This window comes from Polypterus senegalus, chromosome 7 (assembly GCF_016835505.1).
Source record: "Polypterus senegalus isolate Bchr_013 chromosome 7, ASM1683550v1, whole genome shotgun sequence".
Lineage (NCBI taxonomy): Eukaryota > Metazoa > Chordata > Cladistia > Polypteriformes > Polypteridae > Polypterus > Polypterus senegalus.
This window is the reverse complement of record NC_053160.1, coordinates 124,145,702-124,161,212: the sequence shown is the minus strand read 5'-3', so window position 1 is coordinate 124,161,212 and position 15,511 is coordinate 124,145,702. Positions and strand designations below refer to the sequence as shown.

The 15,511-nt window shown below is 40.7% G+C and overlaps 1 protein-coding gene across 1 annotated transcript in view; it reads left to right on the top strand.

The window, feature by feature from the left end:
* LOC120532836 overlaps positions 1-15,511 on the top strand; it is a 69,818-nt gene that overhangs the window by 32,965 nt on the left and 21,342 nt on the right. The window lies entirely within an intron of this gene.

The following is a 15,511-nucleotide window of genomic DNA, read 5'->3' as shown; positions in this document are numbered from 1 at the left end:
ATTATGTGAACATGTTCTGCTAGTATGTCCTTTAATGATAGAGAACCTTGTCTTTGAGATCATGTTACTGAGCCTTCCAGGGCTGATAACCCCAGTCATAGGTACCTGTATTTGCAAATACCCACTGCCATTTTTCACAATTACTGCCATAATGAGTGGAGACAGTAATCACACACACATATTTTTCAGCCCTAGTCCATTGTTCATGGCTGCCGGTTCCACAAGGAGCAACAGTACAAAAGTCAATCTGGAGTGAGGTAGTCTTCCCTACTTGGAAAGTTAGTGTGGGAAGGTCCCCATAAGTTTGTTATCCCATGTTCAAGGGGACAGAAAAAGTTATTAATAATAGAACTAAGAATGCCATTATTTGCAAGTTGAGACGATCCAGGCAGGAAGTCCTTCGACTTTAACAGCTTGAGGTGTAGATAATAGCACTCGGAATGGTCCCCTCCAGCGAGGTTGATGCCAGTGTTTCCTCCGGGTGTCTCTGACCAGTATCCGGGTTCCAAGGGGGATCTGGAACTTCATTGGTGGGGGACAGGTCCGCCAAGCCTTGTTAACTTGTTCGTGGACTTCCTTCAGGGAGGCTCGGAGACCTGCAAGACTAGAGAGAAGATCATTGTCCACAGTATGCAGAGTAACATTTCTGATAACCATGCCAATGGGCATGGGGCATCCAGTTAAAATTTCAAATGGTGATAGTCCCAACTGCCGATGTGTTCTTCCTCTCAACCCCATCAAGGCCAGGGGTAGAGCATCTGGCCAGGTTAAGTTTGTCTGCTCACAGATTTTTGCCAATTTTGATTTTATGTTACCATTGCATCTTTCTACAATACCTCCACTTTGGGGATGGTATTTGCAGTAATGATGCACATTTATCTGGAGCCAAGTAGTCAGCTCATTTATTACAGAATTCACAAAATGGGTTCCATTATCGGTATGCAGTTTCTGTGATATTCCCCATCTTGGAATGATTTCTTTTATTAAAGCTTTAGCTTTAGTTTTTGCATCTGCATGTTTAGAGAGAAAACTTCCACCCATCGGGAGAACACATCGACAATTACCAAGCAATAACGGTAGCCTTTAGACAGTGTTAACTCAATGAAATCCATTTGGAGGTTTTCAAAGGGACCCATTGGGTTAGGAGTGACGGTGGGGCTTACCTGAGTACCTTTACCTACATGAAACCTTTGGCATATGTAGAGAACCCTGTGGTTTCCCAATGCCACTCGACATCCTGAGTCATAGTGTCTTTTCCTGCATGATCCAGGCCATCTGAGAATTTGCCATTCCTGGAAAAGAAGCTTTTTGGAGGAAAAGTTTGTTTGGTTAATGGATGGATTTAAATTCCTTTCAGAGCTTTATCTGATCCCTCTTTCTGCAACGTCTTTATCTCCTTTTCTGTTGCTACAGTTCGTAGAGATAATACTGCATCCTCGTGTGACTCTTGTTCCTCCTTCTGTTATAGAAATAAAGAAGTTAGTGGTGAAGTAGGGTCCCAGGCGGCTTTCTTTGCCCACATGTCTGCTTGCGCATCTTCCCTCACTTACTGGATTCGTCTTCCCTGTGTGAGCTTGACACTTCACTACCGCAAGCGCACCTGTCAAATGAGATGTTTTTTTCTGTACTAAGATGGAATGTACAGCATGTGGTACCTTAACAGTTAATAAACTCATGAGAACAACACCTGAGCACCTTTCAACCTGGCCGGGATTGTAGCAGCCACTGGATCCAGTTTTATTTGTTAATTTTTTTTTTTTTTAGAATAGTATGTGACCGGTCATTGTCTATTTCCTTGTTGTTGAGTTAATACTGCAGTCATACACCCCCCTTTCTCGTCCACAAACAGAGTGAAAGGACGAGACTACCGTAGTCCGGAACTCTTAACGCAGGCGCAGACATAAAAATTAGTTTATATCAGTTAAAGCCTTCTCAGCCTGCTCCATTCATGAAATTTTATCAGTTAAAACTAAATTAGAAAAGGTCGCTAATTCTTGGAGTGGCTGTGCTTTTCAGCAAAAAAAAAATCTTTTTTTAACCCATTGCCGGCAATATCAATATCATAACATTCCAAGAACAGACATAACTTGCCGTCTTGCAGACTGTGCACATTCCCCTGAAGTCAAATCATGACTCAGGTATTTCATTTTTCTTTCAACCCGTTGCAACTTTTTCCGGAACACTTTGTGCCCGATTTCCGCTAGGAAGACCAACAAAGCCTTTGTGTCTTCTTTGCATTATTCCTGAGCCTCAGAACATAAAAGCAACTCATCTACATATTACACCAGGACACCACCCCCCTTTGGCCAATAACCTTTCAACTTTTTATCTTTTCTAATTCTTGTCCATAAACACACGAACACGCGCACACACCCACACATGCACAAACACACACATGCACACACACTCACATGCACGCACACAGAGCCTCTGTATATCCCTGCGGCATCACAGTTCAGGTCCAATGCTTCCCTTTAAAAGTGAATGTGAACCAGAACTGAGACTCAGGGTGTACAGTAATTGAAAAGAAAGCATTCACAAGATCAGTAACAGAAAACCACATAGCAGTGGCCGGGACAGTACAGAGAATAGTGGAAGGTTTCGAGACTATAGGAGTCCTAGGGTGTATAGCAGCATTGACTCCATGGAGGTCCTGAATGAATCGTCATGAATCATATGCTTTCTAACTGGAAGAATAGGAGAATATTGGATCAGAATAATGGCACCCGCTTAACTAAATCAGCATAAACAATTGTAATACCAGTCTCAGCCTCAAACGAAATAAGATATTGTGCACAATGTAAACGGAAGGATGACTTTGGGAAAATGACCAAGGGTTCAGCATGAGCTATTCAGACAAAATATTATTTCCCTTGTACCCAGAGAGATGAGTGGAGCAAATCTAATTAAAAAATTTTAAGGGTAAACAGCATGGGTTTAGGTGGAGAAGTGAAAGATAAATGACAGAACGGATCGGGTTACAGGTACAACTAGTTCTACTGCTATTTTCTTAACAGATCTATCTAGGTGAACTAAATGTTAGGTCCCACATACTCCCAATCCTCCCTTCTGGACATGCTATTACCAATTGTCTCACATTATGCCACTGAAAACGAGAGGATTTAGCAATGAGGATATGTGGTAAAACCACTTTAGAAGAAAAGCGATTGTTGTAAAAGAGTAATACTGCTCCAGCCAGTTTTGCTGAGATATAACAGTTCGTTAGGCAGTCTCTTTTTCTGAAAACAGCAGCTGAAAAGTCCAAGAGTCAGACTTCATCATAATACAGTCCAAAAATCATGCAATACAGTAAAATGATTTTGAATACTGTAATCCAAGAGGAACCCAGGACAGCAGAGATTTTTGCTGTTTTTGAGACAAACATGAACAATCAAGGCAGCATACAAGCATGTAATGGTGGTGGTCAGTGCAATGGCGGTGTGCTGTTCTGATGCAACCTTCACTCCCTTATTTGTAACTGAAATGCAAAGGCACAGGCGGACCATCAAGTCTTGTCAAAGTTCACTGGGCATTAGAGGGCTGATATATTTTGCTTTTATTTGTGCTCATAACTGTCCACTGAACACTGAACTGGCCACTATCAACCCGCTGTCGTCCCAGAGTCTCTGTCCATTGCACTCTCACATCATTTCAGCCTGAAATGAGCTTTCCTTCTAAGGACCTGAATCCATTCTGCAGTATTTGGCTTATATATGTCATCTAATTGTTTCTTCATTGTCATGAACTGGTTCAGCAATTCCTGCACCACCTCTTTTAATTCTTGCAGGTCCCAGTTTCTTTGCACCATGAAGGTGGGACAGTTTTAATCTGAGTCAGGCTGTTGTACATTATATTGCGGAAAGGGCACTTGTATTAATGGTGCTTGAAATTCCATCCTTTCATATTCATGTTTTTTTATCCTGAGGAGTCAGAATCGGGTCATATTAGGCATCCCTTTTCCCGTTCTTCATCCCTCTCTGGCTGAAACTGTTCATTTTAAAAATCATCGGGACCATCTTCTTCCTCTCCCTCATTAATTCCTCCAGCTGCCCCAAGGGGTGGTGATGGACTATTGTCCTCAAAGGGAGTTTAAACACATGCTGTCACTAAATCAAGGTATAATCTGTTCTTCTTCTTTTTCATATATTTTTATTTATTTATTCTTCCATTTTTTATCCGGACTTTTGGGACAGTTCTTGCATTATCAAGGACAACTTTTCTCTTTCTGCAATAAGTTTATTTTGGCTTTGCAGTCCCTCATTGCACTTCTGCATCGCTTTCAGGGCTCTATCTTTAATTATCAATTCCCATCTATTAAAACATTTCCATTTTCTCGACTAGAGCACCCTCGTGCTTTTCTATATACAATCTACCTAACTTCCTGTAGTTCACTCATATCACCAGAGCCTTCTACTAGCCACCTGCCCCTGCTCTGTTTATTCCACCGTTTACATTTTTTTTTAAATCTAACCCTGTTTTCTGTTCTATGTAGTCTTGGAAGCCGTTTTTTTCCTTGGTACGTTTTCCAAGAACAATCCTCCGAACAGAGGCTCCTCATTCACACCCTGTTTTTTCAATCTCTTTCTTTAGCGAATTCCCGACCGGGAGGTACTTTCCCTTTTTATTAAATTTCCACCTCTCCCTTCTAATTATAAGTCTCCTTAAGACTCCGTCTCATTCCAAGAGGCGCTCTAATCGTTACGTCCCAGTACCTCTCCCGGACGGTAAAGCAATTGTACTCAGCGGTCACCGATCTTATTCCTGTCTGCAATTCGCACCTTCACTCGGGTTCTCCAACACGAGTGGAACTGTTCGGGTGCCAAATAAACAGTGGAAGTAACACCCGAGGAAGACAAGAATAGTTCAAGCAATTAGTCTTTATTCAGTCACAGATGAGTACGTGAATTCATGCTTTCTGTTTCCCAAAGGAGTTTTAACCAGTTTGCTATTAGTTTTCCCCATGGTCAGTGAGTTTTCCGCACTCTTTTTGCTAAACCAGCCTCAATTGTCACTTCACTCCCGGTCCCTCCTGTTCTCCGGTCCACCGGGATGATCAACCTGATTAGCGGACTGACAGTTTCACCCGAAGGCCGCTGGTTACCGCTGTTTAGGTGATCATTTCCCTGAGTGACCCGTTGAGTTCAGAATATAACCAGACCGTTAGAGCAAAGAGTCTCGCCCTCCCGCAACAGTGCTTTTTTCCCAATCATGAAATGTTCAGTTATTTATCTATTCTTCCCACTCCCTTCCTTTATTTTACTTTTAAGCCTCTAAGAGACTTCTTCTTCATTTCCGAGGAGTGTACTAACTCATGTCCTTAACATTCATAATCTTTACACTGTTTTATTTCCGAGAGCTTATCTATACATTCCGTCCACTCACTGCCTGGTTTCTTTTCCCGGTCGGACTCCTCGGTCTACTCACCAAGAATTTTTCCTCCCGCCTGGAAGTTCCCAGTTTACTCGACTTTCAGGAAGAATCAGAGGAGGTCAAGGATTCCCCATGCAGGAGTCGCCCGAGGCAGGCCAGTCCTAACTTTTTCCGGATCTGGTCCTCCCGACCCGGCCGGTGTCGGTCCTTTTACCGGTCCTCTGGACGATCCCGCTCAAGGAGTCGCTTGGCCGTCTCTGCCCCAGTTGGGCGCCAAAAACTGTGAGCGCTGAAGTCGTAAACAACGGAAGAACTTAAACCCAATTAAAGTAAAAATAATTTCTTTATTCTTAATTCTTGGTGAGTAGAGGAATGTGAGACTGCCTCTTTCCAACTCAGTCGACTGATTTGGGTTTTAGCAGAATACCTAAAGTAAACCTGTTCTCTCTTTTATATCCTAAAAAGAAAAAAAAACCCTAGCAGTTCATTCTGAGGTTATACATAGTTAAAAGTTAACTCTTAAGTTATGACATACTGAAATGTCCTAAACCATTAAACAAACAGCCATTTGCATTCCTAAGGAATACACCCTTCTATTTCTACACACTTAGAATCAATTTAAACATTCTTATAGTCTAAAAAGATCTTACAATCTTCACAGGGTCTTCTGATAGTATCAAAGGTCAGTCTTTCCTCATAAAGAAATGCAAGCTAATAATGTTGTAAGTCTTTTTTCTTTCTCAGAAGCATATCCCTTTGAAAGCAACAGAGGGGTCACCACTTGCAGCATTTAATCTTTTCCTGAGCAGGGAATTAACTGTGATTGTAATATCTAATTCTGGGTTGCAAATTTAATAATGACTGTGCCTTTCTAGTCTTGGGTGTGGATAGAGACTCATCCTCAACATCCAAACATTGTCATCATTATCATCCACTCCAATGGAATAAACCTTTAGCAGTTTTCAACTGGTTATACTGTACTCAACAGTAAGATGCTATGAACATTTCTCAATCCACTTAGCTGACGATTTGTTTGCTGAACTCATTGGTGAAAAGGTTTTGTTTTATTTGCTTTCATTTACTTTACCTGGAAATGGCAGCTTTTATTTATTTTCAAGTAGGACAATAAAAGTACTTTATATTAGGCTTTGTGTGTGTGATGCTATTTGTTTTTAATTTTGTGAATATTTATGTATCACAGTTACAGCAAGCAAAGTCAGATATTGATTTGTGTTTTCTTTATCAGCATACATATTGGAATCAGGGAATTGAAGCTTACATTTATAAAATCTAAGATAGATAGATAGATAGATAGATAGATAGATAGATAGATAGATAGATAGATAGATAGATAGATAGATAGATAGATAGATAGATAGATAGATAGACCTGCCCATGGTGAAAATTTAGTAAGGACAAAAATAGGATGTTGACAGGAAACCCATTTCAAAAGTAAGGGTCACTTCTCTTTGAATAAAGACTAATAAAGATTTGTCAAATTTGTCATTCCAACTACTGTATAATAAAAGGATGAGAGGTGTGGAAATAGTAATTCATTAAAAAAATACATTTGCAGAGATGAATACTAACCTGTTACATTTACTCCTTTGCATACATTTTTGAAAAAGTGCTACTTTTCAGAGTGGTGTTTGGCAAAGGTACTTTTTACTTTTACTCTGATATATTTGTGAGCAAAAAATGTACATTTACTCCATTACAGTTTTGTCTCTCGTTATAATTTCACTTACATTTTTCACATTTATTTTTTTAACTTTGTTTATTTTCTTGTACCATGAAGAACTCACACCAAATCTTCACCTTCATCTGGTTTATTCTCCCATTTTAAAATTCTGTGTTCAGTTATCAGTCAATTTTCTGATACTCATAGCCAATTGCAAAACTTCATCACTTTCCAGTGACTTGTTGTTTGGATTTCATTGACCATAATTAGTTGTCAGCAAGTAACAAGCACTAACTTCATGTCCAGTTTGTGAAAACACATAGCTTTAACTGTTGCCTTTTCTTCTGTTATGTCGCTAGATCTACGTATATAGTCTTGCTTTTGAATAACACTTCAATATCAATATTAAAATATTAAAAAACTAATAACAGCCCATTGAGAAAAACAAAGCGTGCCAATCCTATCCATCTAATTTCTCCAATTGAGTTTTGAAGGTTCCTAAAGGTCTACTTTCTACAACATTACGTGAAAAGGTATTCTATGTTTGTAAGGTTACCTGTGTGAATAAATACTTTATAATAATTATTTTTTTATTTTACCCTTAATAAGTTTCCTAATGTAAATTTTAAAGTAAGTCTCAATCCACTGTACTAATTACAGGTAAAATTCCACTACAACGAATATGTTTACAACAAAATTTTCATTACAACAAAATATTTTCATGGTCCTAACAGTTTCCCCATATGACACGAGTCTATAAAAATCTCATTACTACGAAATACATTCAGCAGATACTTTCATTACAACGAAGTGCCCAAAAGACCTTGAAATGCCTGAATGAATCATCTGCAGAGCAGTTATTCTGTGGTCGCAGCTCAGTTGTGCACAACGATCCCCAAACAGAAACTTTGTAAAAAAAATTCTTTCTTCTAACTTTCCTAGTATTGTTTTTTTTGCTATTTTTTTTTCAGTGGTTTTTAGTGATACCTTTTGCTTATTGTTTGTCAACATTTGAAAAATATCTATTGGAATTTAACTCATTGTGACCCTCTTTCATATTGGAAAAAAAACTTTACATTTTTGCAGCTCTCAATTGCGGGAAAAAGAAAAAAGATGTTGCCATTGAATTCGGAATTTCACCTTCGACACTGTCAACTTTCTTGAAAGACCAAGCAAAAAAAGAAGAAAAATCTTTGGTTGCATTTGAACTGTTATATTTGAAGACGTCGAAAAAGCCATTTTTATGTAGTTCAGTGATGCTCGTTCAAGAAACATTCCTATTAATGCAGCACTCATTCTAGAAAATGTGATGTTTCTAAACTCTCTTAGGACCTCCCCTAACTGGACGAAACGCTGAAGATCATCCCGAAGTGCGATCACCACGTCTCTGTAAGACTGTTTATCTGTTGCCGGGGCAACAACAGGCTCACAGCTCTGCTGTGTCTCTCTGCCAAAGAAAACAGAAAAGATCTCAATGGGTGATGTAAGGAGCATTTTAAATGCAGGGAACAGTATTACTTGGCCACTAACCTGGCTATAACCCTGCCTGACTGCTGTGTCTGTGTATAGGAGATTGGCAGATCACGCAACAGTAAATAATTGTGCTGTTCCTGTTTCAAGCTGAATAAAGCTGGTTTTGCTAAAATACTGTGACTCAGCCTCATGCTTTGGAGTGTAAGACAGAGACTTGTAGCACGACCCCAATCTTTTAGGATTTGTTTCTGTGGCACCTCACTGTACTGCTGTGAGCCTGCTGTTGCCCTGCCCCGGCAAAGGACAAACATTCTTCCACAGATGAGGCTATCGCACATCAAGACGCATTGCAGTGTGACGTTCCCATTGGGTGGGGTGGATCCCAAAAGAGTTCAGAAACCTCACAATATGAAGAAGAAGAAAAGGATCATTCTCCTTCTGATTGATAACTGTGCTGCCCTAACAAAATGCTTCCACATTTAGATGATGTTTGTGTTGAATTCCTCCCACCCAATTGCACGGCAATGTTTCAGCCCTTGGGTTTGGGCATCATTTGCACCCTGAAATTGTATTATCATAAAGAAATGCTGAGAAAAATTCTCGTCAGCATAACTTGTAGACAGGAGGATATTAAAATTAACGTGAAAGAAGCTATTGAAGTGATTGCAAACACCTGGACGCAAGTTAAAGAAAGCATTATAGCAACAAATACAGAATCTCATTACAACAAAATTTTCATTATAACGAAATATTTTTTAGGTCATTTGCAGTTTGTTCTAATGGAATTTTACCTGTATTTTCTTAATTTTAAAAACTTCAAACATGTCACCTCTTAGTCTCTATTTGCTAAAACTGAAATGGAAAATCTTTCCCCATAACTCTTAACCTGCAGTCCTGGAATCAGTCTAGTCACATCTTCTCTGGACTTTTTCTAGAGCTGCTATGTCTTTTTTGTAGAGTAGAGATCAAAACTGCAAGCAGTTCTGCAGTTATGGCCTCAACGCTGTATTTTATTCTGCCACCTAAAAAAGAAGGCAGTTTAGTAATGAGATTGACCAGAAGAAGGAACATTGTTGTACACTAGCCAAAGGATAATACCAAGAGGTCTATCATTATCTTTCACTTAAACTAATCAGAAACTGAACTCATGGTAAAGAAATTTTTGCAATGAGTATAAAACTAAACAGTTAAAATAAAGAAATACACTTACTCAAATCATTAGGTTTTTATCTGCAATCATGGATAACCAGGAAATGCAGGGTGGTGACCTTTACATCATCACAGTGGAGATGTCATGCACCTCGTAACACCATGCCAAGGAATTGTGGCATACCACAAAATATAAAAATAACATGACAACATTAAAAAAAGACCATAACAGAAATCTGATAACAGAAATGAAACCCTCAATTTCCCAAGCCCTACAAAGTATTTTTCAAATCAAATTATATTGTCAACAAGAAAAGGAAATACATCCAAAGAAAACCAACAAAAATAACTGATTTTAAGTTATATAAAAACAAACAACAATGACATCCCCCCACTGGCATATTTGATACTGCTATTTAAACAAAAACACAAAAAAGTATGAAAAGAATCAACGAGTGAAACGGCACACACACCACACAGGAGCACAGGATGATATAAACAATATATATATATAGATATATATATATAGATAGATATACTGTATATATATATAGATATAGATATATATATATATATATAGATATATGGAAAGCTTTACACAGGAAAAACCACATCATGGAGCAACCCCCAACCAGCTCTTTACTAAATGAATAGGGTAAAGCCAATTGTGGATAGTAGAGCCAGAAGAGTTGTTGATCAAAGATGCAGATAGTTTAAGGAGGACAAGATTGTAAAAGGAAGACTTCCAGATAGTATAGGAGACAAGGGAAGATTTCGAGCCAGAGGCTAAAAGCAGCTTCAGTGGTCACAGTCATTGAAGTCTCCACTGAGAGAGAGAAAGAAAGAATGAGGGAAGAGAAGAAAGGTCTAGAACGAGAAGAACTTGAGGGGACAAAAGAATGGGGAAAGAAAAAATTGTAGAGAGGGATTCTGCTACAAAGCGACAAAGAGTCGCATTCCCAGAACATATGGACAAAAGTGTCAGGGACGTATAAGAGGACAAAGGGGATATAGGGGTTTTAATTCTAGTCCCATTAAATGGTGTCTCCGGGGAGTAGCATATAGTTTGTGAACAAATTTAAATTGTGTGTGCTGGTGATTAGGATTTTAGAAGAATTTTTAACATTTACAAAGATAGTGTTCCAGCACAACGCAGATGATGAGGAAAGGTCTGTTAGCCAAAAGACATGTTTGGGAAAGTTTTGAGGGAAGCTTTACGGAGAAGGGAATAGAGACCAGATACTATTTTGTAATTATGAGAAAGGGATAAGCAAATGAGTGTAGGGGATACATTGGGACAGAGGAAGAGAAGGGGACTCCACATGTCCTGAGCCCAGACCTCAGATGCAAATAGGAAAACAGGAGGTGAAAGGGATAGGATGTCTGGATTGAAGAGAAAGGAATGTATCCAACCCTGACTCATTAAATATATCTCCTAACACAGATATACCAGACTGAGACCAAGTTGAAGAGGAAATTGGATGACCTCCAATATTTAGGGCAGAATTATGAAATAAAGGAGTGTGGAGGTGTCATCTTGTCACTGAAATGCACAAGAAACAATGGGACCAATAGTATAAGAAAGGGACTTTATTTTATTAGAAAGAACTGGAAATGAAGTTACACAATGGGGGGAAATATATGAAGCATGAAGTAGGATGCTGGGTAGAGCAGACCCAGCTCCAGATTGGCCTTAAGATTAAAGGAAAGGTGGTACAGCTCAAAATCAGGGAGGGAGACACCACCGTCTGACCTGTCATGGATCAAACTGGAGCGTTCAATAGATCATCTCTTGAGATTCCAAAGGAATGAAGACGCGATTGACTTAACAGTTTGCCAGAACTTAGGCAGGGAGATAGGGGAAGCATGGAGCTTACAAAATCCATTCTGGGAAGCAATTAATTTTAATAATTGCCAGTCTGGATTGGGATGAGAGAGGAAGGTGGAACCAAGAAGAAATGGATTCTCGGACATCCTTAAGAACATGGCATAAGTTGGTAGCTGCAAGATACTGCACCCTGGCATAAATGTCCTATCCCAGGTATCTGAAAGACACTCTCTGAGGAATGAAACTGGGAAATTTAGAGAGATGACAGGAAAAATTTAGAGGCAAAAGAATGGATTTAGACCAGTTAATCTTATAACCAGACAAGGCCTTATAGACATTAAAGAGATTGAGGACATAGGGAAGATCAGCAGAGGCATTACCAAGGTAGAGAAGAACATCATCTGCATATAATGAAAATTTCTGGGGAATGTCTTCAATTAGTGACTGATATTGTTTGAGTTGTTGAGAGCTACTGCCAAAGGCTCTAATAAAAGAATACAAAGAAGCGGAGAAAAAGATCACCAAGTTCCGGCGGCACTTCCAGGTGTGATGAATCTGTCGCCCACACGGGCTCAGGAGTCCCAAACATAGCACCCCCTGGCGGTACCTGCGGGACCCAACAGGGCTGCCCCCAACTCCAGTTCCCAGGGAGCCCTGTGGGAAACCGAGGCACTACTCCAGCCCACGGGGCGGCCATCTAGCGTCCAGGGGGAGGTATTGCACTGTCCAGGGCTGCTCCCCCTGAATATAGTGTGCAGGGGCGTCCCGGCTGGGCATGGACGTCAGCCGCCTGCCACAATATATATATGTATGTGTGTGTGTGTATGTACTGTAGGATTTCATAGGATTTCATTAGGTTTTGATACACTGAAGCTGATAATTTGCTGATTTTGTAGTTTTCTGTTCTTATTGGTGTTAAGTTATGAGAAAACCCCTTTCATTCTCAAGTCACTCATGATCCTAGCTTCTGTGATTGCCAAACTTAGAGCTCAAAGCAGGCAATATCATGTTACTTTTATATATAGAAAAAAATCAGGAGATGAAACAAGTATTCTCATAGTAAAGCTTTGTTAGGTCAAAAACCCTGCCAAGATCAGTAACCAGATTTTGAAATCCAGCCACTGCACTAAAATGGAGACAAAGTCAGAGTCAATATAACAGAGCAAGTTTTTTGGGAGAAACATATAATCAAGGAGAAGTTTTCTTATCAATATAAACTGAAACATATGAAACAACTGTGAATATACAGTACATCTGCTGATGCCTCAGTCTGGACATTTCATCAGTGATGTTCCTGGGATCATCAAGTGTTTCGGGTCTTTCAAAATTCATACACTATCTTCCAGGTGAACCACCAGGGTTGATCGGACCCCAGCAAGTGTCCAGACGGCTACATACTCTGACCCCATGCATCTCCTGAGCTGAGGCTGTCTCTGCCACTTCGATGGTACTGCAGATGGCGCTCCAAATTCGTCTCTCCTTTGATACCCAAACTGCTAAAGGCTGTGACTAGAGAATGGGACACAAATCCCTGCACCTGACCTCCAATGGGAGGCATTTGGCTCTCCATCCTGACTGCTGACAGATGCTGACCAGTTCCACATACTTTGAGAGCTTCCTTTTCGAAGGTTTCTCCAAACGATCTTCCCATGGGACTGTTAGCTCCAGAGGAATGACTTGCTATGTGGATTCAGACACCAGGACTATGTCTGATCACAGGGTGGTTGCAATGTGGCTGAGGAACTTCAGCTGCCATCTGAGGTCCACCAAAAACTGACTGTCTCTTGCAGATGCCAGGATGCCTGCAGATGATGATCTCTTGGCGGGATTTAGCTGCTCTCTGGCTTTTACAAAGATGATGGTCTTCTTGGACGGTTGACACCGCTATGCACACTCAAGTCCTGTGCTGATTGCCTCAGTTATGGTCTTCAGGACCTGATTTTGTCTCCATTGATACCTTCCCTCTCCAAGTTCCCTTGCACAGTTGCTCAAGATGTGTTCTAAGGTTCCTCACTTGGAACACAGTAAGCATGCTGGAGATTCTGCTATGTTCCATGTGTGCAGATTTGACAGGCTTGGTAGCACATCACATAGTTCCTGGATGTGAAAACTGATGCAGTGAGGCTGAGACTTCCAGAGCTCAGACCATGTCACTTTCCTCTCAACCACATTTCCCCATCTTTTCCAAGCTCCCTGCTGCTTCATTCCCACAGTTTTGCAGGATCTATTCTTCTCCACTGCTGCTCTCACCTCCTCCTGCAATAGGTGGCACCCATTCTTCCCTTTGGTGGTGTCGATTGGTAAGTTGGAAAGGATCCTAATCTGGTTCAGCCTCGAATGACCACTCTGACCAGCATCCTGTGATGCAGCCTTGCCTCTGCTTCCTCAACTGCATCCTCTGCCCTCCACTTTCTGCCAGTACTCACTTGGATCCCTGCGTTAGCCATCATTGGATCACTTGAGTCTCTGTACTGTATCACTTCTCTGGCTCTTGATACCTTAAATTCTTCCTCCAATGATTTGAAGGACAGTTGCAGTTTGTTGTTGTGGTAGAATGTAATACTCCTCAGTCTCTTTAGCAGCCCCTGTCATCTCCTGAGGTAGCAGCTGACCTTTCTCTCCAAGGTTTCAACAGTTGAGAATGGGACTTTGTAGACAAGGAGGGGCCACAGGATTCCGGGTAGAATGCCATGGTGGTCGATCCAAGCTTCGAACTTCCCTGGTAGTCCAGACTTGTCTACAGCTTTCCGCCAGCCATCCAATTCAGTATGAGTTGACTGGATTGATGCTGTGTCCCTCAATGAGCTGTTGAAAACTTTACCCAAGCTCTTGACTGATTTCTCTGTGATGGTTGGGATGGCTGAGCTTACGATGGTAAATCGGAACTTGTCCTTAACTTTGCCCTTTCCTAGCACCATGGATCTTGATTTCATTTGTTTGAAACACATCATGGCCTACTCCAACAGCTTTTACAGCCCCTTCAGAATCCACTGACTGCCTGGGACCAATTCCATGGTGATTATTAGGTCATCCATAAATGCCCTAATGGGTGGTTGCCTTAGAGCGGACTTAATTCTGGGCCCTCTGCACTCTTGTTCAGCAGACATAGCGAACATGTTCATGGCTAGGGAAAATAGCATCACAGAGGTTGTGCACCATGTAATGATGCCAGTCTCTGCCTTGTGCAAGCTTGATGTTATTGCTCCTGAAGAGACCCTCATTCTGAAATTGTTGTAATAATCAACAATGAGTTCTCAACTCTTGCTGGGGACATGATGCTTTGTCAATGTAAGCTGCACCAGCCAGGTTGCTCTTTTCTCTCTGGCCTCCCTGATAAGTTGTGCCACCACTCCTGTGTGTTCCAGACAGCCTGGCATCCCTAAAATGCCACCCTGCTGGTACTGATGTAAGAGTTCTTTGTCAGGTAGGTGCATAATATCTTGGACACAGCAATGAAGAAGATGTTTGCCTGTACACACAGCAGAGAGATGATGCGGAACTGGTCTATCTAGGTGGAATTTTCCTTCTTCGGGATTCACATTCCTTCAGCTACTCTCCATCGATCTTGGATCTTTCCTCTTCTCCAGAAGACCCACAAACATTTTTACAAACGTAACAAGAGTTTGGGAAATTCTTCTTGAATTTATCCTAAAAGGGAAAAATAAGGAGAGTCACAACAGCAACTCTGTATCCTATTTTCTAAGCCATGGTAATGGTAGATTTGCTTGTTATCAAACTATTAGTATTGTAGAGGGCCTCGGATGGTTTGGTTGTTAACAAAAAGGTCCTAAGGTTGGATGGCTTGCTGCCTGCAACAGAATGGTGGTGCAGATGTTAAACAATAATGACAGCAGCAGTGTGACGTAGCTCCATCATCTTACTCAAATATTGTTTACAGAACAATGTATTTACAATAAATTCTTTAAACCTCAGTTTCTGAGTGTAACATGGATTTTTTTTAGAATGTTTTACCAAAATAACCTTGTACGTTACCTTTGTATATACCTGTT